We start from the raw sequence: 25,189 nt of genomic DNA on the forward strand, positions 1-25,189 counted from the left end.
TAGACGTGAATGGAATGGAAGTTCTTTCTGTTTTGGTATACTTGTTCATTGATGTGATGGGATCAAAGTCAACATGTGTGCCATCAATAGCCCCTTCCACATGTGGGATGCATGCAAAGACATAAAAGTTATCCTTCAACTGAGCTACATCCTCACGTCGGGGAAACTGGGTATAGCTGTCAATGTGTTTCAACATTGCTGAGAGGACATCCTTCAGCACTAGACTGAACATAGGTTGGACATTCCACCAGATTGGGCCACTGTATGTTGGAATGGCCCTGTGGCTAGCAAGTGCAACACTGGCATGACTTATACAATGGATGGCATGCTGGTTGGATAACTAATAGCTGTCATAAGATCTGGCTCCAACTGACGACATAAGTCCACTATTGTTTGCCGATTCAGATGGTAAAAGAGGATTATATGCCTTTCTTCCATGGTCTGAAAGTCTGACAGTGAACAGTAGACAGGTGGATATCGCATCCTCCCTCTCCCTGGCAAGACAAGAAATTATTTCTAACATTAGTCATTGTGTCCACAGCAACATGCATGATGCATATCAAGGATAACATGTGACAAGACAATTTAGAAGGGATGGACATGGCAAAGAGTACACATCACAGCTGCTAATAGCACAAGGGTCACTTTTTATCCCCTTGGTTTGCACACATGTGTACACATCATGTATCCGGACCTAAAGCAAAAATGTGCATCACAAATGCCACTCAGAAGGTAACTGGATTTCCAGAGAGCAAAAATTACCTTTCACGGGGGTGGGCTGTGCCCCACTGTAAATTGCCACCTGTGCCCTGCAACATGCTACAATGGTGTTTGAGTAGTAGGACCTACATGACAAGACAAGATAAGCAGGTTTTTGTGCTCAAAACGACATTTTAGGTGTGACGCATTTCAAGCCTCTAAAATGGTGGCTGTCTGACTTACTCGCTGGATATTTAGAATGACCTACGACCACCGGCGGCAGTCATCATGGTGGTAGGCAGTTGCAAACACAGCTGACACAGCAATAGGCTAACGTTGTTGCTAGTGGAAGTCATAGGCCAGTTGCTGTGTTTTCTGGCGATCAGGACTACATATGTGGCGGATGTGACTGCCATGTTCTGCAAAATCACTCACTTGACTCCTGAAACTGCTGAGAGCAACACCTCCACTACTGAGCTGCTGTGTACTGCCTCTGGGAGCAATCATGCCAGATCCAGCAGGTGGTAGGGCCCTTGCCTTCTCACCAGAGGAGTTGGAGAGACTGGTGACTGAGGTCCTATTTCTGTATGAACAGGTCTATGGTGCACCAGAGGAGCAGGTAAGTGCCTCTTGTGCACAGTTGTCTCTGTACTTCACCATCCATTCCCGCCTCACAGGCTAAATTATATTAATGTGTGACAGTTTGAGTACTCATGTGCCTGTAGAGTCAATGTGCAGGTATTGGTGGCTATTGCAATATGTTGAGATCAGTCACATTGTGGTGTGTGTGTTTTTATGTTCCCTGATCCACCTTGTGTTGGATGTAAAGAACTAGGTGAGGTGACATTACAGCCATCCACTGACATCTCTTTCCTCATAACTGTTGTATATGTGAGACAACATGTGTGGGCCTGACAGCATGAGCTCAGTTTGCATGTTGTATATGTCAGTTGTAAGTAATGTAAGCTAAGTGTATGTTGCCACAGAGATTTCTTCACACATCTGCCCTTGCTAGACTGTTGTTTGTAAGGCATGTCATCACTTTCTCTGCTCTTCAGGCTGCCACACACCACATGCCAATTTTCTTTTGGCTACACAATGTACTGTAATGCTTGGTAATGTACTGTCATGTAGGTTATATCTGCTTAGACTGCACAGACCTACCTGTCACATGTGTCACCAAGTATGGGTCCTAGTCTAGGCTGGGGTGGAGTCACTGAGGCTATGCAACTATGGCACTGTGCCCACTCCCTGTACCAAAGCAGATCCTGCCATGTAGTCAATATGAGGCTCTGTTTTAATATGCTGCCCAGAATACCTCATTCCTTTGATCAGATTGGGAATGAGTGCTGGAGTTTGTTACTGCTCTGTGACAGATGTGCACTTAACATCATTGTCAGGGTGTGTATCTGACTCCTAATAGGTCCCTTACTCCCACAGCCCTGTTGTCACCATCATACAGGTCATAATTGTCCTGTGCAGGCTCATTGATAAACTGACATTTCCACAGTGCAGACAGTGTGTTGATTCCTGGGAGACCATGATATGTGACTCATTAGCTTGGTCACAAAGCAGAAACTAGACAATGAATGCCTTTGGTTGCTGGATGCCACCTCTGTATGATGGACACATATGTTCAACAACATGTTCTGTAGTATAGATACATAACACAGAATCCTACCCCTTAAAGCGGGACACGTCTGTATTTGTTATTGCAAATGTTCCCACATGGACAGGCAAGAAATGTGATATTTGAGTCTATTTTCTGGCAGTAGCCTGTAGGGACTGTATGCATAGAGTCATTCTCACAGAGTGTGAATGTGCTGGTCAATTCATGCCCAAGGAGTCTACCTTTAAAAAACCACAGAGGTGTGATCTGTCTCATAGTGGCTCACATCTCAGTCAGATTGCTAGAGCATGTTCCACAAGATGTCAGTATGCCTGCCTAGCCATTGTAGGGCCTGAGCAGGGTGGTGGGTTGGTCTGCAGATTGGGAAATGAATGTCTGTAGTCATGGCCCTGTACGTATTTGCTTGTATGTGTCACACTTGAGGAATATTGCCAAAAAAGGAAATTCTACCTTGATGTAACTGAGATGTATGTGACTCAACCAACAGTGCTAAAACTTGTGATCATGATCTCTTGATTTGTCTTTTGCATCCATGCAGGTAAACGCCCATCAAAAGAAATGGATATAGAGAGCCATTGTCAAGAAACTGCAGAACCTGGGAGTCCACAGCCTGGGGCAGAGCCCCCACAGTAGAAAAAGGTGGGAGGACCTGAGACGCTGGGCCTGGAAGAGGGCCCCAGCTGAGTCTGTCCTTCCCTTGTCGGTGGGGTGCCCATCAGACCATGATCCCTCTAATAGCCTGCAATCTGGTGGTGGCCTAGCTGGAGCTTGATGGGCATTTGGGGGCAGCACAGCAGTCACACGGGGTGAGTAGAGGGCATATTCCTGCTTGTCACATTGCCAAGTGATTGAGTGAGGGTCTGAGTGCTCCCACTTACTAGGGGTGATCCATGTGTCACACAGTAGATGTGAGATTGTTTGTGTAGACATGGCATGTGTTTTATACTGATGTGGCTTGGCTATTGGACGAGGGACCTATGACAAAACTGGGTGGAATCCTTAAACCACTTACTCTGAAAGGACCATATATGGCTGTGTACAGTTACCGATCATGTACTGTTCGTTGTTGTAGTGAGTGTATTTTCTCTGCAACAGACCAATACTCCTCAGTGTTCCAGGCCAAAGGTAAGTAGGTGATGGATCACTGTCCTCAGCCATATGTCTGTGTAAATGTGTATGTTGGCATATGCCACCCAGAAGCTTGTTTTCTTCAGTGTGTGATGGGTGCTGGTGCCTCTCAGCAATCTGTATGATGACGGTGTCTGACATACATGTGACAGGGCGTACAGTGTTCTTTGGGTGCAACTATAGATCACTACCATCCCTTAGTAAGTGCGAAATGTCATTTAACATGAATTATGTGCCATCACTGTTGCCAACATTAATTGTGCCTACATGTCAGCATGTGTCCATTTCTCTTTAGAAAACGTCTGTAAGTTGCAGTTTCAAGCATGGTCTACTTATGCAGATGTAATGATGTCTGTATTCCCTCACCTGTATTTGCATGGCAACCTGTTTGTGGAATAGTACATTTACAATGGGGGTACATTTCATGTTGTGCCACATACAGGCGGTACTACCATTGTGTGTTTGTCTGTCACATTCCCTCATGCATCATAGTATGTAATATACAACTGCATGGGCAATGAAGGACTTGACAGGTAGGCCTAGAGTTTAGAGCCACAATGTGATTATTTATAACCATGATGTAGCATGGCATCAGGTGAAAAAATGCACTACACATATGTAATGGTTAAGGTGTGTGCCCTGACTAATGGCATGCATCATAGAGTGCCTTGCAGTTATGTTTTAGACACATGTGTTTGGGTACAGGCATTTATCCACCGACAGACAGCTGGGTTTGCATGACCAAGATGGGGACAGTGAAGTAGCTTCCCATTGGGCAACAGGTTGAGGGCTTTCTACAAGTCCATGCAATGGCTGTGTCTCTCCACCATGCCAAGGATTAATGGCTTCTACTGAAGCACTCAGAGAATGTTATTGTAAAGGGGTTCCAGCCATTAGTGGTAATTACCCTGGGGCTTGCTAATTCCTTGTGTTGTGTATCTTGGGGACATTTCTCCCTGACAAATTGGACATGATGTCTACAGTGTTCATTTCCATGCCACATGTGAGGCCTGTCTGAGTAACATTAATACTGCCTCCTTGACTCTATTGGGACAAATATCACTTGGTGAAGTGTACATTGTTGATATGTTTCCAATGTGACATGGGTATTTCCATGTCACCATCTCCAGGGTATTGTACTTTTGCCATCAGCGTGGCAGAAATTTTGAAGCATCATTTCCTAATGTTGGGTCCTTACGTATGTGACAAATAGATGTGTGCATGACCTTTTGTGGGATCTGTGGAAATGAACTTTGCATTTGGCCTATTATTAGATGCTAACAGGCGAATGAGATCTGCTCCATGGGGCAAAGCTTTGAGGGTGATGAGGTTTCCTAGTTGTTGAATGGTTATTGTAATTGCAGAAATCCAGCCATGCAATTGTAGTTGTCTGAGATCGAGAATTTACTTTGGGGAACTATTGATAATTCACATGGCATGCATGCATATGATATGTACATGTATGGATCACTTAGTTGGAGTTTATTGCTGGGACCTACTTGACAACATTGTAAGTTGAGCTGTTCTTCAAGTTTGATCATGGACATGTGATGATCCTATTCCTCTTTGTCATGACAGCATCAGTACAGGCAAGCAGAGGAGACAGGTAGAACCAACTGGGGCAGCATCTGGCCAAGAGGCCTCAGGTCAAGACATCACTGACACAGAAGGAGCCAGTGGCCAGGAGGGCAAGGGGAGTGTTATCGGGGAGACCGGATCTACATCCCATTCTCCATCCCAGAATCACAGAACAGTACCAGAATAGAGCAATCGTCTAATTCTCGAAAAAAGATCTTTCACATTTTTAAAGAACTCACCCATATATGTCTAGCTGACCCACCTTTGGAGGCTTTGATTGAGCACAGTAATAAATTAGCAGCCTTCTTCCAGGAGAAGGTTACTGACATTTACTCGTCTTTCTCAGCTATATCCAAATCATGAATCCAGCTACCAGCCAGTTACTGCGCAATCTCCACGGGTTTCACTTGCAGTTTTTCAACCTTTGACAGAGACAGTGGTCACTAATTTCCTTCACACCATCAAATCCGGCTCTCCCCGGACCCTGCTCCCCCTAATACTCTTGCATTGGCCTCTGATATCATTGTTCCGCCCCTGACGAGCATCCTCAACCACTTCTTAACCATAGGATTCCTACCACAATCTATGAAACATGCCATTGTCAAACCCTTATTGAAAAAGCCCAATCTTGATCCTACTATTCTCAGTAACTATAGGCCCATCGCCCTTCTTCCAATTCTAGCCCAAATTTTGGAAAAACATGTCAATAAGCAATTGACATGTTATCTCGAATATCATGAACTCTTAGACCTCACTCACATGGGGTTTAGACCTCAATATAGCACAGAATCAGCTTTGCTAGCAGTTACTGAACCTACCCGTCAATTATTAGATCAAGGTGGACATGCAGCCATCATTCTACTTGACCTCAGTGCCGCTTTCAACAGAGCAGATCATAATATCCTACTTGACAGTCTTTCTAATATAGGAATAGTAGGCAAGGCATTAACCTGGATCTCCTCTTTTCTGAAGGGCAGAATCTTTCAAGTTCTGGACCGTTCTTTCCTGTCCAGTATATTCCCCCTTACCTGTGGTGTCCCACAGGATTCTTCTTTGAGCCCCACCCTTTTCAATGTACATCTCTCCTCCCTGAATAAAATTGCAAAACCATATGACCCCTCGGTAATCACATATGCTGACAACACCCAATTGGTAGTCTCCTTTTCTAATATCAAGGATTCTTCACCACTGAATTTTTCTTCCTGTTTAGCTGAGATTAGCAAATGGATGAATATGTCCAAATTGAAACTTAATGATGGGAAGTCAGAAGTTATGATTGTGGGCAATATTGCCCCTCCTAATCTTTTGGTTTTCTACCCAGAGGCCTTTAGCAATCTCTCTGCCCCTAAGGATCATATAAAGAGTCTAGGTTTTTGGCTCAATGGTCGCCTCACAATGGAACACCAAGCGACATTGATTTCTTCCTCTTGCTTTGGTCCCATGAGAACTCTAAGGAAAATTCTCAATCTTCTTTCACCTCTAGCCAGAAGAATTCTGGTCCAGAATATGATACTCTCCTGTCTAGACTGTGGTAATTCCCTCTTCCTTATCTCTCCTGCGTACGTATTGAAGAGACTTCAGGTGGTGCAGAACGTGGCCGCAAGACTTTTGATGAACATACGTAGACATCAATCAGCCAAATCAGCACTAACCTCCTCCATTGGCTGCCAATAAAACAATGAAACAACGGATCCGTTTTAAAGCCTTATGCATGGTACATAAAGCTCTCCACAATAAAGGCCCTCATTTTCTCAGACATGCCATCTCCCCTTATACTCCCACAAGAACCCTGAGATCTTCCACCTCCCAGTTAGTTCACATACCACGGTTCAAGAGATCTTCTTGGGGAGGCAATTCCTTCTCAGTCAAGGCAGCTCACCTCTGGAATCTCCTACCTCCAGAACTTCGGTTGGAGCCCATGGAACTACCATTCTGGAAAAAATTAAAGACCTTCCTTTATCTGATTTAATTTCTCTATCTCTCACATAGCTTGGCCTCTTGCACTGAGTGTCACTTCCTTTTTCGCGCTGGTAGGCCTTAGGGTAGCCATGCGTTGTGTAAATCTGCTAAACTAAACTAAACATCCTCAGCATCATCAGATTCTTCCTCCAGTGGCCAATCCCTAGTGGTGGCGGACCTATTAGGGCATCCTCCTGTACCATCCTTGTCTGCTGCCCCACAGTTTTTCACCGCCCTCCCTGTTGACCCCACCAAGTTACTTCTGTTGCCCTCAGTGAGGAGGCTATTGACCTCCTCAGATGTATCTCTGTGGGTTAGACAGCCATTGTGAATGCCATCCAGGGATTGGAAAGTCAGCTACAACAGACTAATGCATTCCTGGAAGGTACTCATGGTGCAATGTCTGACCTAAAGAGATCTTTTCAGACTCTTGCCTCCACACTGACAGCATCCAGTCACCCCCTACCTTCCATCCCTCCTCCACCCCCCTCTTCCCAATCCAAATCCCCCCTTTCCCTACCTACCCAAAGCACACAGACAGATCCACACGCATCCACATCAACACATAAGTGGAGCACACATAGACACAAGCACCACAAAACACACCAGCACGCAAGCAAACATCAGCCATCCACAGACACAACAACAGTTACTACTTCCCTAGATGCCCTTACCACCTCCAGCACCACACACACCACATCCAGCATACCCACAGGTACCACACCAACATCAGTGACACTCCACCATACCATTCATACCCGCAGACACCTCCCCAGCAGACATCCACCACAAGTACCGCACTGCAGACACCATATCTATAGACGCACAGATATCTATCACATCGAGCCAACCTGCAGTCACCCCCCCAACTGACACACACACATCCACCACTCCATCCCTAAGCACCTCCTGTGCACTCAAGATCACAAACACACTCACTCACCCACCCAACAGACACACACCATGCAAAAGCATACCTCCCAGAAGCACTCACCCACAACATCCACATCAATACAGCTTACAACCACTCTCAACCTCCAAATCCCTACCACCTTCTGATGACCGTCCCATTGTCCCTAAGAAAGATTTTTTGTTTGACCTGGACCTAAACCCTGTTGCCTCCACCCCAGTCTCAAACCAAAGAGGCCCCCACCTAGCTCCCAGCCTGTCCACTCAATCTACAAGGCCTCCCCTGCTCCCCTGCAAGAACCTATGCCTCTCCCCAAAGAAGAAGCCCGCCCCTTCCAAAAAGAAGACCACCCCTTCCAAGCAGGCTGAAGACTCACTGCCCTCAGAGGATGCACAGCCAAGGAAATGTTGCAGTTGCTGTAAGGAACCGGAGAAACAATGTTGCAGAGCAGAGTCATTGCTGAAGTTGCAGATTGTCAGTTCCTGGAGGGTTCAGTTGCAGTCCCTGAGGCCAGAAGATGAAGTAAACAATGCAGAGAGGTCCTGCTGGAATTTTTGCAAGGCAAATCTGAGGACCCACCCAAGAGGGAGACCCTAAATATCCCAGGAAGGGATATTGGTCCCCTAGCAGGGTGACCACCTATTAGGAGGGGGCTGTGACATCACCTACCTATCCTGACTTAGATGCTCCCCGAGCCCTTTATCCAGTTTGAGCAGGGACTGGGGGCCCCTGGACTGGTGCAAAGCAAGTTATGTAAGGAGAGCACCAAATGTGCTCTTCAGATCCCCCAGGTGGCTTGGGGAGGCTACCCCTCCCAAACCATGGAACACCTATCTCTAAGGTAGAGGGTGTTACCTCCGTCTTCCACAGGAAATCCTTTGTTCTGCCTTCCTCTGCCTTGGCTGGTCAAGCAGCAGAAAAGCAGAAACCTGTCTTAGGGGTGGCAGCAACGCAGGCTGACCGGGAAACCCCAGAATACTAGTAGGAGCATTGCTGTTGGTCATCTAAGGAGCCCCAAAAAGTGCATGGGATCATATACCCAATACTGGCAGCAGTATTTGGGTATGATTCTGACCTGTTTGATACCAAACATGCCCAGGTTCAGAGTTACCATTATGTAGATGGACACAGGTGTCCAGTACATGGGTAAACTGATTTCCCCTCACTTGTGATGTCCATTGTAGTGGAGCTGGAGTTTGAGAGGGTACCTATGTTCATGCAGGGGTGCCCTCACACATAGGTACCTGCACCCTGCCTTCTGGCTAGGAGGGCCTACCATAGGGGTGACTTACAGTGACCTGGTTCAGTGGCCTGTAGCGAAAGGGTGTATACACCTTTTCATGCAGACTGCAAAGTAGGCCCACAGACACATTTTGCATGGGCTCTAATGGGTGACACAATACATGCTGCAGCCTACAGGGAACCCCTAGCACCCCAATGCCCTGGATACCTAAGTACCATATACTAGGGACTTATGTGGGGGCACCAGTATTCCAATTGTGGAGTGTGCAAAGTTCTGAGTAACCAAATTTAGAGGGAGAGAGCACAGTCCCCGGGGTCCTGATTAGCAGGATCCCAATGAAAACAGTCAAAGCATACTGACAGCAGACAAAAAGTGGGGGGTAACGATGCCAAAAAAGGGTTCTTTCCTACAATGAGGCCCTAGACTAGCAAGATGTTTGGTATGAATGTTATAGTTACGTTTGGATGCAGATCAGAAGAGAAAGAGAATCACTTCTGGGCTAATGGTCAAGGTCTTGTGCTGTCACTCAGTAGGCTGAAGGTTCAAATCCTAGTATGGCTTGGCAGTGTGTTTGTTTATTTACTAGTGTTTTGACTGTTAAACCTTCTTAGTGATGGAACATTCAGTTTTTTTCCAGTCACATGCATGGGTTAACTGTCATAGGTATGTCTGGAAGCATCACATTAAGGAGTGACCTATGGCCTAAAGGTTAAGGTCACAGACCCTCGCACTGAAAGTTGATGTTTCTAATCCAGGTGTGTCCGTGGACATTTTCCTTCTTCAATTTCTTTTAAACTTCAAAAGTTTAAGGTTCATACTGAAAGGTGATCTCACTCTTTTCAATTTATAAATACAGTTTTCTTTTCAATTTCTTCAGAAATTTCTCATTCTAAATATATCATTCATCAAAGCCTAAAAAACTCTCTATCTTTCTCTCTCTCCCTCTCTTTCTTTCTTTCAATATCTTTGTACCACTCACATAGCCACTCAGACCCTCACACACCCACTCATAGACCCACTCAGACACTCATGCACCAACTCACAGCCCCACTCAGACCCTCACGCACCCAATCACAGACTCACTCAGACACTCTCTAGCACCCCCTGACAGACCCACTCAGACTCTCACACACCCACTCACAGACCCGCTGAAACCCTCATGTACCCACTCACAGACCCACACAGACACTGGCGTACCCACTTCCACACACAAACAAACACTCTCACACCCAGATACACCATCTCACACCTATTCTCACACCCAGAATAACATGTCGTGTCCAACTCCTACTGTGTATGGCCAAAGGCTGTGCGCCACATGGGTTTGGGTGGTTATGGGAGTTTACTGTAGGGTCTGTCCACAGACCAGGCCCTGAGGTCAACCCTCGCCATGCACAGCCTTTGGCCATGTGTGGCACAGGGTTGGGTGGTTATAGGGTGTTGTCCAGAGGGCCTGACCACAGACCAGGCCTTGCAGCCAATCCCCGACTTGCATGGCCTTCGGCGGTGCATGGCAGAGGTTTGATTAACGTATAGTAATGAAAATTATGTTAAAAAAACATAGACATTCACGGAAAAAACAAAGGTTACAGGAATGTTATAGTTAGGAAATAGAATTAAAAAACTGAAATTCTCTGAAAAAAACAAAGGTTATAGTGACATTATAGTAAGGCTACCATTTCACACACACAAAACCAGTGCAATTTAGCAGTTATAGTTACCTCAGCTAACTATAACTTGCACCCATGTAATGCACTGCTTATGACCTCAGATAATACATACTCATGACATGATCAGTGACATCACTGATGACAACCCAAATTACATCACTGAAGACACCATCCAGTGAGTGTAACTGGTTGTAGGACTGACTGTACAGGTTAGTGGGTGTATGTGTGCTTCTATGGGTGAGTCACAAAGCGTGTTTGTGACTGTATCAGTGAGTGAGTGGGTGAGTCAGTAAGTGCACAGATGAGTGAGTGGATATATTAATGGGTTTAAGCATAAGTGTGTGGATGTATCAGTGACTTTAAGGAAAGAGTGGATTTGTGAGTAGCTGTATCAGTTAGTCACTGGGTGTGTCAGTGTCTGCAGTGGTGAGTGAGTGGGTGTATGAATTGCTATCTGGGCATAACCTTTGGTTGTTTTTCAGTAAAAATATATATTTATTCAGTTCCGCAGTTCTGCCAGCTGGTGCTGGAAAACGTGTGCAGGTCCCGTTTAAACAATTATAATCCAGTCCTTCAGCATTACAATACCAAAGGAAATACCGCTCACAACTTGTCAGCATATTTCAATAATTTATTCATCATTATGTGTGTTGGTGAAGTGTTTAGAAATGTCAATTCTTCCTATCTACCAGGAGCAGCAACAGGGCCACTGGTGGCTTTCTTAGTTCGTTCTAATAGTGTTTTAAGTTGGTGTAGTTGGCAGCTGACCTGTGATGTGTTCAGGTACTTTAGGGAGTATGTATTTTAGACTTTTTTAGTAGACCCTTGGAAACTATTGCTTTTCTTTTTTTGAATCTGGAAATGCATGCCCTTACTTCGATTGAGTGATATTTAAGGAGGGATGATCGTGTTATGTAATGTTAACAAACAACATCATTTTTCATAATATCCTCCATAGAAAACAAGCATTGGTGTAGAATTTCATACATTTCTAATTAACAAGACCATTGCTTAGGCTTTCCGGATAATAGGTGTAGCTTATGTGCAAGAGTATTTGTTTGCCTTTCTGTGAGGTGATATATATTAATCTTTCTGTCTATCTGTCTGAAAGTTGTTTATTGCTACAAGTAAATATGTTTTAATGCTTTTAGTTTTGCTTGGCAAATGTATATACAATATTACAGTGTTTTTTTTACATTTTATAGTTACAAATGTGTTGGTGATTATAATTGCAGTTTTCTGTTCAAGCTGTTCTTATGTGGACCTGTTGGGGGAAAAAGTTGTATCACTTATATGTTAAACTTTTTTGGGGTGTTTGTAGGGATTGGGGCTTTTAGACTTTTTTTTTACTTTTAAGATTTAGATGATATTAAGAAGTGGTTTGGTTTTACTTTTTATGTTTCCTAGGGGTATGATTGTTGATTGTTGGATTTCATTGGGGGTCTGCAAGTTGTAGATGGTATTTTACTTTTTCTGTAGTACCTACAGTTTGGCAGATAAATAACCAAAAAGGGGCATATTTAAGAGCCCAATTGCATCACTCTTGCACCACAGTATGTGGTGCAAGAGTGACACAAATGGAAAATTAGATTTATGAACTCACACAAGGCCACCCTGAGTGGTCCTGAGTGGCTTCATAGACCTTGAGTAATGTAAAGTAGCGCAAATCTCTATGTTGCATTACTCTGTGTCAGGAAGGCATCTCATTGTTGTTGCATGGGTGTTCCTATGCAACATACATGGAGTTTGATGCATTTTCAGATTTACAAGTAAAAGTAAACCTGGGAATGTGCTAAAATGATATGTCTCCCCAGGTGAGGTGTAACAAGGAGAAATATGTTTAGTTCTTTTTTTCCTCTTCCTAAGTGTGCTGCATTCTGTATCACAAATTGAAAGAGGAAAAATCTTCAAGGGATTGTTTTCTGCAGGAAAGTGTGCCTTTCTGCACAAAATCAATCCTGCATGCAACACACATGGTACAAGGATGCCTGTGCCTGCATTAGTTCTAGGCAGCACATTGCGTACCAGCACAGGGAAAGGAAAGGACAGGAATGTGTCATATTGCTTTAAATACAGTGCATTCCTTCCCTTTCCCTGTCATGAAGTACAGTGCAGCAAGGTGACTTGCTGCATTGCACGACTTGGCCATAAATGTGGTTTTGGTAAATTTTTTGATTTTTCATATTTTTTTAAAAAATAAGTTACTTTCAACTATTTTACAATAAATGTTTTAACTACTTGTAAAGGTAGTTTTTCTTTTTAGATTTTCTTTTTAGATTTTCATCAACTAGTCCACTTGGCTCCTCCTGTAAGTAGGTATACAAATATCATCAGAACATTATATATATATATATATATATGTATCACTTCACTATCTGCTTCCTAATTACTTTTAGGTTATGGGCCTGATTTAGATCTTGTCATTTGTGCCTTCAAGCTGTGTCAGCAGTGGACTCAAGAAGACCATCAAGTTGACGGTGTTCCCCTGCCATATTTAGATGTTATAGCTCTGCAAGCAGTGCACTGGCATCGGTTTTCTGACAGAGGGAGGACATTGCTGGACCCAAAGGTCAGCAGAAAACAGCTGTGGCTGTGGAATAGAGGTAAGTTACACATACACTGCCATATTTGTCCCCCTGCACACCACACTATATAACACACTACATACACACCCATGTCCATTGCCATTCCACCACAACACGTACATGCTGGAAACAAACATTGACAACCATCCATAACACAACATACATTTACTTTTGACACTGCACCCATACACAACACAACCACAACAACAAACACAAGTACACACTCATCCACACAAACACACAAGCACAACTACACACATCATGAAACTGACAACCACACAACACCACTCACCTGAATGTTGCACACAGCAACATAACACACAACACAACATACACAACTATATCACAGCCATATGCAGGTGGCACAGATACTGAAAAAAAACACATCACCCACTCCAGCTCCCTTCTCCTCACCCAGCCATTCGTATAGCTTACAATCATACACATACTGACTCAGACACACAACTCGCAACGCAACATGAAATGTACAGGTCCCTTGACAATGTGCACACATGGGCACAGTTGACAGGTGTGAATTTACCATCATTGTGCTTCCAGCATTAATTTGCCAATGAATAAGGGCATTATAATGACAGTTGTCTATGCATGTAAAATGTGTTGTGTACCAGTGTGTCCCCATCTGTGTCTGACAGACTAGTGTCCCTGACATATGCATGTCAAAATAATTAAAACAAATTTCTGTGACATGCATGCCTGTAGTGGTCCTGACCTAACTTGAATTGCCTACCCAACATACTCTGGCAATCCACCATCTCTACCTTCCAGTTCGGCGACAGGGGGGTTGTGTTTTTTCTGTGGGTCGGTGGCAGCAGTGACGGCAGGTGTGGTCTGGTTAGGTCCAGTAGAAGATGGGGTGACATCGGGATAAAAGATGTGTTTTCACCCCTTTTCTTCCCAGTTCGCCAATTCAGACATGGAAGTTGGACAGCCACTTTTTGGCAATGAGGCACATAAAACATTTACAGTGGGAAGCTCCCTTTGGCATCCCCTTTTCCCACTCAAGCTAACGCCACGGCTGCTATTTCTTTGTGGAAACAACAGTTTGAATGCGGGATTTCATCTATGGGACTTCCAACATCGCAATACGGTTGGCAGACCGTCCCAGTGGCAGATGGGTTTCCAGTCGAAAGGACGACGGTGGAACCATACTGCCAAGAGCAAAATCAGGCCCTTTATGTTTATTTGGTACCAGTTAATTCCCCTCTCCCGCTAGTGATTCGTTTGGAAGTTCAAATGACATGGCCACCTTATCTTCGGCTGAAAAATGGAGTAACGTGTTAAAAGTTAAGGACTACCACAGACAACAATAGTCTATATGCAGTAGGTATACATGCAGCCTACTTTATACTACATTATAGCTCTCTTTACATCAGGGTCGGTACTGGATTGCAACAAAAATGATAAGAAACAATAAGAGAACAAATGATATGTAGAAATAACTGATTGCCTTACATTATGCGATTGTTGCAAATCCATTCATGACCTTTGTTATTTTATCACAAAAATCAGGCCGATTCTGTTAGGCATCACTGAGTTACCTTTATAAATTAACTGTGTATTCACATACTTTGCATTACTCATCCATAATCATTTACATCCCACTGCAGGCCTTACACACAATATGGCCTCTGGATTCAGAGGAACAGAAAATGAGTTAAAATCAGCAAGGAAGCAGATATATATAACTACAGGACCCCTGTAACTGTTGGTTTTTTTCAGTGAATTTCTATGTTTTTTTTTTTTACGTAAAGTAATTTTCATTAGTACACACTAATCCAACCACCACGCGCACAGCCAAAAGCTGAGATCAGTGTGGGATGGCCGCTGAGCCTGGACTGCGGCCAGGCCTAGCAGCCAACCAATATAACAACCCAACCCCATGCTTCACACGGCCTTTGGTTGTGTACAGCAGGGTTGGCTGAAGGACCTCGACTGCAGCCATACCCTGCAATCAAACCCTACACCAACCCAACCTTGTGCTGTGCATGGCCTTTGGCTGTGCACATAGGGGGTTTGTCGCAAGGCCTGGCATGCAGCCAGACCCTGCAGCCAGACCCTGCAGCCAACCCTTTAACAACCCAACCCTGTGCAGCCCCCCTCCTGAGGCCAATCTTGGCTCCAGGGACCCCATCCCCCAGGGCCAAGCCTAAATATTTATTTATTTTTGGGGGAGGGGCATGTGGCCCCCAGGGTCGATCTCGGCCCTGAGGATTCCATCCCCTGGGACCCAGCCTAAATCATTAATTTTCTGGGGAGTGATGGGGCCACATGGCTCCCCTTCCACAGGCTGGTCTTTGCCCCAGGGACCTCATCCCCCAGAGCCCAGCCTAACCATTTAACCTTTTTTGGGAGGTGGGCTGCACGGCTACTCCCCAGCTGATGTCGGCCCTAGGAGCCCCATCCCTCAGGGCATAACCTAATTATTGTTTATTTTTTTTGTGGAGGGGGCTCCCAGGCTCAATTTTCACAATGCCCCAGGGAGGTGGAAGTCTCAGGGGCTGTGGGGGGGGGAGTTGGCTGCAGGTCCATGTGGCCCCTTCTCCCACCTAATTTAGGGCCTGGGGACCCCATTACCTGGGACCCACTACAATTCCACAGGGGGGACCACATGGTCCCCCTCCCTTGGCTGATTATTTTGGCCCTGGGGACCCCATCCCCTGTGGCCCAACCTTCAAAAATATTTATTTTTGGGGAAGGGGGACCATGTGGCCCCCTTCCCCTTGCTCATTTGAGACCCAGGTACCCCATCAACCAGGGCCCAGTATTTCATATTTGGGGGGGCACAAGGCCCCCCTCCCCAGGTTGATCTCTGCTCCAGGGACCACCCCCACATCTAGGGCCTGGCCTTCTACATTTTTAGGGGGGCATGAAAGGAGGGTAGGCACCATGCCCCCCTACCTGGGACGATCTCAACCATGGGGACCCCATCCCCCGAGCACAGCCTAAAAATGTTATTTTTTGGGGAGAATGGAGGACAGGCAGCCCCCTTCCCCAGGCTGATCTCGGCTTCAGGGACCAAGGTTCCTGCCCTTCAACTCAGTAGGAAATCTGCTTTCAAGCACTAGCCTGCTTGTTCCATGGAGACACAATGCTGACCCAAGTTGCTTATTCCCAATGCCACCTAGACGTTGCATGCCTCCCAGTTACTTGTACTTGATTGGCACAGGAACGTTCCAGGGAAAGGGATTGGATGAGAGAGAGAGAAACATGGACATTGCCTGGCAGGATCAGGATGGCTAGTGGTGGTCTACCAAGAGCAGATATTTCCAATGATGAATTAAACATTTAGTCGAATAACACTTTTCATATAACCGTTATACTAAAACTACTCTTTGCCAATTCCCACAAACTAGGTGTACATGTCATGGTCGCCGTTACCGCTTTTGATGGCTCTTCCCTCTCTCTAACTACTATTGAGGTTCCATGCAATAATGAAGTAGCTATTCCAGGGAAACCAATGGCATATTGAAAAGTTAGATATAGCTACTACTGATTCTATCTGTAAATACTTACAAATGGCAACAATATTAATAAATGTGTTCTAAATGTACATAGCAGGAAAATGTCTTGTGAGCCCAAATTGGATGTTAGTATAGAAGCCAACCTAAGCTCAGCCTTATTCATGAATCAATTTGCACGTACATGGATACAAATTCATTAAACAGATATAACTCTTATTTTCAATTTTATGTACATAGCTTATTGTAAATTACAAAATATCCATATAAAATATAATACTAGACAATACCTACACAGAAAAAAAGAAGAGAGAAAGAAAAAGGTAACGTTCCCCCAGGCCTCAAATGCAGAAACAACATAAAACAACAGCTGTACTGATCACATCAATACCTCATTCACACCCTCTCAAATACAGACTCAACCATACTGTTGTACACAATGATTGACACAAAATATAAACATCAAGCATAAGCTGTACAAGATCAAATAAAACCAAAACAAATTGATAATTTCTTCAAGATTTGATGATAGTGTAAAGAATCACATATACATAAAAAAATAGCAAAAAAAATCCACAACCAATTCTCCAGGCTCTGTGCCAAGCAGGGCAAAAGTGGAAGACAATGCCTACGCACATTTTGGTTACTCTTATTAGAAGACCACCTTCATCAGGGCAATTTCAACTCCGCAGGGGATAGAGTATGTGTCAGAGTCACCAGATCCTCGGGGTCTGCGCACGTTCCCAACACGTCCACCACTGAACAGCTCCAAGACTCTGATAGATAAATCACAGAGGCTAAGAGAGTTCAAGAGGGGAAGAGGGGATTAGGAAGGGAACACCTGGGAAGGAGACCTGTAGTAAGAAAAGGTTAGAACATGCAATATGAAAATTATATCTCCTGAAATCAATACTAGACTATGATTCTAAGCCTAGTCATTCTGAAAACATGAACAATCTAAGAATTAAGCTTAAAATGACTAAGTTTGGAGATGGTCGGATACCTGTAAGGTAATCAAGATGGATTAAATGAAAACTTTCTTATTCAAGTACTTTCCTTTACATGAGAATCAGAAAATCATTCTGACTAAATTTTAAACCAATCATATAAATCCTTTTTTTTGAGAATGCATACTAGGACCATACAATATTGCATCTAGAAACTCTGGCCTTCTGTATACTCTTAATATGTTTCAACACAAATTGCAGATTTATATATATATATATATATACATATATATATATATATATAGTAAACACCATAAAAGGATTGTGTACCATGAATAACACAATATGGAGTCATGAAACAAATCATATAACTTGTCAACTCGAATATTACATAATAAATATCTTAGAATAGTGGCATACAATAAACAACATGAATTAAACTCGAGGAGAGAATCGTGCGTCTTGCCAATTCGAGTGTCACCATGTAAAATGTCAAGAAATGGTAGCACGCAAGGAATATCAAAATCAAATCATCATTAAATGAATCGCGCGTCTTGCCGATTCGTAAACCATGATGTCAATGCCAAGAAATAACAGCTCACAATGAATAACAAGATCAAAGTACAATGAAACGAATCGCGCGTCTTTTGCCGATTCGTCAGCTACCATGTAAATGTCAAGAAATGGTAGCGCGTAATGAACAACAAAGTTAAATCCTCATAAAACGAATCGCCCGTCTTGCCGATTCGTAAGACATCATGTAAATACCAAGAAATACCAAGAAATGGTAGCGCGCAATGAATAACAAAGTTAAACCTCTATGAAACAAATTGCGTGTCTTGCCGATTTATAAACCACCATATAAATGTCAAGAATGGTAGCGCGCAAGTAATTTGTTAATCATTACAGAATTAAACCAATAATATGAAAATTCTCGATAACGGTGTTGGAACAGTCCAACCACTGTCTTACCGCCTGGAACAATGATCACCAATGAAGGATGAAGGGCAGAAGCCTGGAAGATCCAATAGGCCGCCGGGACAGGAGCTCAGGAAGAAGCTGCTGCTCTGCACCAGGACGTTTGAATAGTGAGCACTGGGGTTGGGCTGGCTCTGTTTTATAGAGTCTTGGCCCAGCCCACAACCACGCCCAGGCATGTTGCAGGGAAAGTCTCTGGAAGGCCCTGGAAAGGGGCCACACCCTAACACACTCTGAAAACCTGCAGCAATACATTGCAAAGGAACAGTATTTGTAAGCATATTAAAAATAAGTTTTCAGGATTGAACTCTGCAGTGCAAAAGGTTAAACCACAACATATCAGCACAATGCATAAATTACGTTGTTTTGAGAGTGCTTGGTTTTTGCATTCTAGTCGCCAATAGAGCACGAACTGCTCTGGTTTTGACGGTATGAGAACATTGTAGAAATCCCCATGTTGAATGGTTACAGTTGATTACTGTAAATCAATTTCCTACATCACCTTTCTATATAGACAAAGCCACATCTGAAATGGTTCAAAAAGATAAAATCACAATGTCTTTAGGGCTCACAAAACAGGTATCCAACAAGTAAATAAAAACACATGAAGTAAATAAAATGAACAAATAAGAAAAATTGAAAAAAGAACAAAAAAGAAACAAAAATAAAAATGACAAAACACACCCGAACAGTGGACGAGTGCCAGAATGGAATCCATCACCAGATGGTTTATATAAATAATAGTAATATGCCCGGTTGCATCGAACCTTCAGTGCGTGCTACCTTAACTACCCAAGCTTACTTTCAGGAGTTAATTTCACATACTACAGTGAAAAAGGTTACTATTTTGGAAGGTTTACCTTGTGGATCAATTTCCTAAGCACTCTCTGGTTCATGAACATTTCCAAGTATATGTAGGTAGTACAGAGTATCGAGAAGCTACATAGAATGGAAAATCAACTGATAAATGATGTGTTTAATGCAGTTAGCAATATTTAATGTGTTCCATGTGGAAAGCTACACATAGAGTATTTGAAAAGTATATTTACCACCAATATGGGAGGGTTTTGACAGGTTTTCAAATGTTCTAGATCCTCTTATGTGTGCGCCTGACCTTTCCACACGTTATGGTGAACCGCAGCAAATACTACAAATCTACAGAGCATGAAGGAAGGAAACAGAAGAATTGAAGGAATAGAACATTAGTTCTCACAGTCCAGTCCGGGACTATCTAGGATGGTACAAATTTGATACTGAACTGAGCCCCGGGCTGGTCGGGGGTCAGAAATATATTGTACATATTCTGAAAGTTTGAACATTCTGGCCCGAAATTTCCTCTAATAGGAGGTACATAGGCTTAATAGGTAGGCAGTTGGATATACTGGTTCCAATAACAATGTACTACTAGACAAATGGTGGCATAATTAAAAACAAACTGTACCTCACAGGCAGTAACTGCCTTTAGTCACAACACCTACCTGTTTTTGTGCCGGCTGCCATGAGGTCCTGTCCGTCTTCTCACCTCCTCTTCTCGCGTTAAGGGTTGCATATGGGTATTACCCTCCCCTTCCTGTTCGACATACTGCATGAGGTGGAAGTATGAAAGGTTTTCTGTATCAAAAGAATGGGATCGCCATCTTGAGATGGTGACTACCTCAAATATACTAAGGAGAAAACATAAATAAATTAAGAAATAAAGATGGAAAGGGATACATAATGGGCAGGGACCCTATGATGGATAAAACAAGGCACAACTGCCATGACATCGCCCATCTAGATGGGAGATAGTCCAACTACTTTGCACATATAAAAGGGTGGAACTGTCTAATGTCAATAATGGACCGTAATAAATAAGATTACGGCATGGCCAATGGTGAATAAATTCTCCTGTAATATATAACTAGGTCCAGTGCAGTGCAACAACAACCATAAGGAATCTCAAATGGGGGAAGACAGAGAAATAAATGAGACCCCTAGATGAGAACATTCCAAGTGGAAACAGTTACAAGCATATGTGGGCATAGGGCCCCGAGTAGATGCATATTACCTCTAAATGTGACATTCCTTATGAACCATCATGCCAGCATTAGCGGTGGGATAGCACTAGAGTTGTCTACTTCATAAATAGTGCTCAAATTATAGCATTCTACCATGGTATGTATTCGTTGAGGCCATTATAACATTTATCTAAAGTAAAGATCCAGTACACCTCTTGTTTTCTCCTAATTTTATCATTTTCTTAGATGGTTTTTATTTTTTCCAAAATTGTCTACCTAAGGTTATCAATGTGATGTCCCTTGGTTAACCAGTGTTGGACCAGGGTAGCTTCTTCCCTTTTATTCCGGATGTTGGACTTGTGTTCTGATATTCTAACTCTTACTTTGCATGCCGTTACTCCCACATAACCTAGTATGGAGTTGCAACAGATAAGATACACACAATTGGATGTTCTACAATTGGTCATATCATTAAGTTTAAATTCATTATTTCTCCATATCAGAGTGTCTGATACAGTGGCCCCTGAACAGATCAATTTCTGACAGAAAGCAGAATCCTTAGGTGTGGCTGATCTAACCAACCGCCTCTAGATACTTTGATTCTTCCTGAACACAAGTAATGGTTTATTGAGGGGAGGCAAATCCTGATTAGAATTAAGGATATGCCAGTTGGTACAGATACTTTTTCGAATTTTCTCATTCAAATTAGAGTGCTGCACAACGCATACCACTTGTTTTGTAGAGTTCTTACTTCTTTCTTCAAACATGCTGTCCCAGTTGAAATATCTGTCTCTTTTGTAAGATTCCCATATGAGTCGTTTGGGGTAACCTCTAATCAATAGTTTGTGTTGAAACAGCTCCCCATGCCTGTCAAAATCAGCCAGGTTAGTACAATTCCTACGAATATGCAGAAATTGGCTGAACCGCATACCGTGCTTTTGGCTCCTGGGTGAAAGCTATCAAAATGTAGTATGATATTTTTGGCAGTAGGCTTGGTGTATAAGGATACCTCTAGGGTTTGATTTCTATGATTTATCCAAATATCCAGAAATTCTACTTTGTCCCTGCGCAAATGGGCGGTAAATTTAAGATTAGGGTCGCAAGCATTAATCCAATGACTACATTCGTTGAGCTGGTCTATCTGTCCTGACAAAATAAAAAAGATATCATCTATGTATCTGGACCATAAGAGGACATTTTCATAAAAAGGCGCCATCTCCTTATACATGTGTTTTTCCTTGAAGCAGCCCATATAGATATTAGCTACATTCGGGCACAGGTAGCCCCCATGCTGACTCTTTTTTTCTGTTGGTAGATGTCCCCCTCAAACATGAAATAGTTCTGATCGAGGACTATCTTCAGACATTGCAAGACAAAGTCTAGGTGGTCTCCCATGCCTTCAGCCTCAAATATCTGAGCCACTGCTTCCAAAGCTTGCGTTTGAGGCAAGTTAGTGAAAAGCGCTTCAATATCCATAGTGACTAGGATATGAGTGTCTGGGTCAAAGGATATACCTTGAAGCTTGGAAATGATATGCCCTGTGTCCTTGACATATGCTGGGAGACAAATGACTCTCTTTGAGAAACCTTTCCACATATTTAGATAGTGGTTCTGTAATAGAGCCTACTGTCGACACTATTGGGTGAAAAAGAGGATCAACCTAACTTGTGAATCTTGGGAACCACAGTGAGAACTGGGGTCCTAGTGTTTTGAGGGTTCAAATATTCATATTCTTGATCACAAATGAGGCCCTTGATCCGCGCCTCTTGACAGACTTGCTGTATTTTACATCTAGTAGCTTTACCTTTGCTAGAATGTTCATTGATAGCCAACATACGTCACATATTTTCTTTATATTTATTAGTATCCAGGAGGACAATACCTCCCCCTTTGTCACTGGGTTTAACAGTGATCTGCTCGTCTTTCTGTAATGTACACAAGGCCACACGTTCATCCCAAGACAAATTATACTGTGGTTTTGGTATGTATTTTAGCATGGTGTGTATTTTCTCTAGGACCACATTCTCAGACACCAAGCTCAGAGAACACCTTCAACTATCTATTTACAAATATATATTAATAAAACTCTCCCTAATACATCCATGTCTCAGATTTTAATATGTTGCATATGATTCAGTCCTAAACCCTGCCACACTGTCACATAATGTAAATCCAATATGAATTTTGGAATTAGTTCTTAAAACAGATATTAATTCTATGGCAACATTACAATCTTTGCAAGTAGAAAATGTTCAGGAATGTAATTGTGAGAGATGCTGGTGGGCAGCAGAGCTTGGGGTACATCAGACTAATTACCTAATCACCAGAGGTCTAAACAACAAACTTTTTTCTGTGATAAACATCTTGGTCATGAAATTAGTCACAGTTAATCGAATAGTAATACAAAAGTATTCAGATAAAACAAATTGTGGTATATGCCTTAAGGAAAGTTCTATCAATGGGGGACTAGTGCCCACATTTTACTGAACCAGAGAGGGTGTTAAACCTCAATATCATGAAGCAATGTGTCCCCGCATTAAGGTAACACCCAATGCATCAAAAATCAGAAAATGCAATAAATTTTATACATGGACCACTCACTAATTGAGTTCTAGATCAAGGGAAAATGTAAAAGTGTTTTAATACAAACTCAAAAATAAAGTGGGACAGAGTCAATGCCATGAATGTTTTCAAGCAAAATTACACAGAGATAAAAATCTGAAATTGTTTGAAGTCCTTGGTGGGCAACAAAATCGAAAGAGTAATGGACAGTAGCTTTAGTAGTACAGAAACTCTTCAGATTCACTTCCAAAATCAAATGTTTTTATGCATTATTTTTGCATATGAAATTATAAGATCTGCAGACTCCCTGTGATGTGGGCAACTGTAGCATTTCATCAGCAAATCGGAACACATGAAAATAAACATGATATTGCCTGAACATCTAAGCAAAACCCACTACATGAATAATTAGTGTGCACCCTTCATACTAACATCATTGGGAGATGCTGAAACAAAACTAGATATATAAACAGTAACTTGTTATATGAATGACTAAGGGCCTCAGTACAGGTTTGGTGGTCTGTCGATCGCCTTGGTGGTGGTGGCGATCCGACCGATGTCAGGAATGCAGTCAGACTGCTGTATTACAAATCATGCTGGCCTATAGAGCAAAGACTGCCGCGGTTCCACTGGTACCGCCAGGCAGCACAGACCCTGGCGGTCATGAGACAACACAAACAGGCTGGTGGAGTTTTTGTCAGACACATTACGAGGTCGCACACCGCCAATGAGACCATGGCGGTCTAACCACCACATCTTAGAAGGCAGAAACGGACAGTGTAAAGGGGGAAACTCAAGTGTAGGCAACTTTACACGTCAAATGCCACCATGGAACCCATCACTCACATCCTGCTGCTGTTGTTCTTAGGGACAAGTGGGATAGTCATCAGAAGGGGGTCAGGATTTGGAGGTTAAGGGAGTGGTTGTCTGCTGTGTTGCTATGGATGTCGTGGGTGTGTGCTTTTGGGAGGTATTCTTGTGTGTGGTGTGTGTCTGCTGGTAAGTGAGTGCATTTGTGTGTTTTGGGGGACTAGGAGGTGGACGTACTGAGTGATGGAGTGGTGGATGTGTGTGTATAGCTGTTGGGCTGGTGACTGTTAATACGCTTGATGTGGGGATATCTGTGTGTCTGCAGTTGTAGTGTCTGTGGGTGTGGTGCTTGCGGTTGATGTCTGGGGTCGGCTGGGGCGGTGTCTGTGGGTATGATGGGTGTGGTGGGTGTGTCACTGACTGTTGGTGTGGTGCCTTTGGGTATGCTGGATGTGGTGTGTGTGATGTTGGAGGTGGTGGGTTGTCTAGGGAAGTAGATACTGTTATGTCTGTGGGTGGCTGTTGCTCGTTTGTGTGCGGGTGTGTTTTGTGGTGCTTGTGTTTGTGCTTGTGTTTGTGTGTGCTCCTCTTGTGTGTTGATTTGGATATATTGCTTGGGAAGAGGGAGGTGAAGGGGGGACAGAAAGTGGATAGTGACTGGCTGCCATAATTGTGGTGGCCAGAGCTTGAAAAGATCTCTGTAGGCCAGACATTGCACCATGAATGCCTTCCAGGAATGCATTAGTCTGTTGTAGCTGACTTGCCAATCCCTGGAAGGCATTCACAATGGCCATCTGACCCACAGAAATACTTCTCAGGAGGTCAATAGCCTCCTCACTGAGGACAGCAGGGGTAACAAGGGCTGGGAAGGAGGTGCCTGGGGCAATGGAGATGCCCACCCTTTTGAATGAGCGGGCACGGGCAACTTGGTGAGGGGCAACAGGGTGGACGGTGATAGAACTGGGTGTGGCAGACAAGAATGGTACAGGGGGATGCTCCGATTGGTCAGCCACC

This window comes from Pleurodeles waltl, chromosome 2_2 (assembly GCF_031143425.1).
Source record: "Pleurodeles waltl isolate 20211129_DDA chromosome 2_2, aPleWal1.hap1.20221129, whole genome shotgun sequence".
Taxonomy (NCBI): domain Eukaryota; kingdom Metazoa; phylum Chordata; class Amphibia; order Caudata; family Salamandridae; genus Pleurodeles; species Pleurodeles waltl.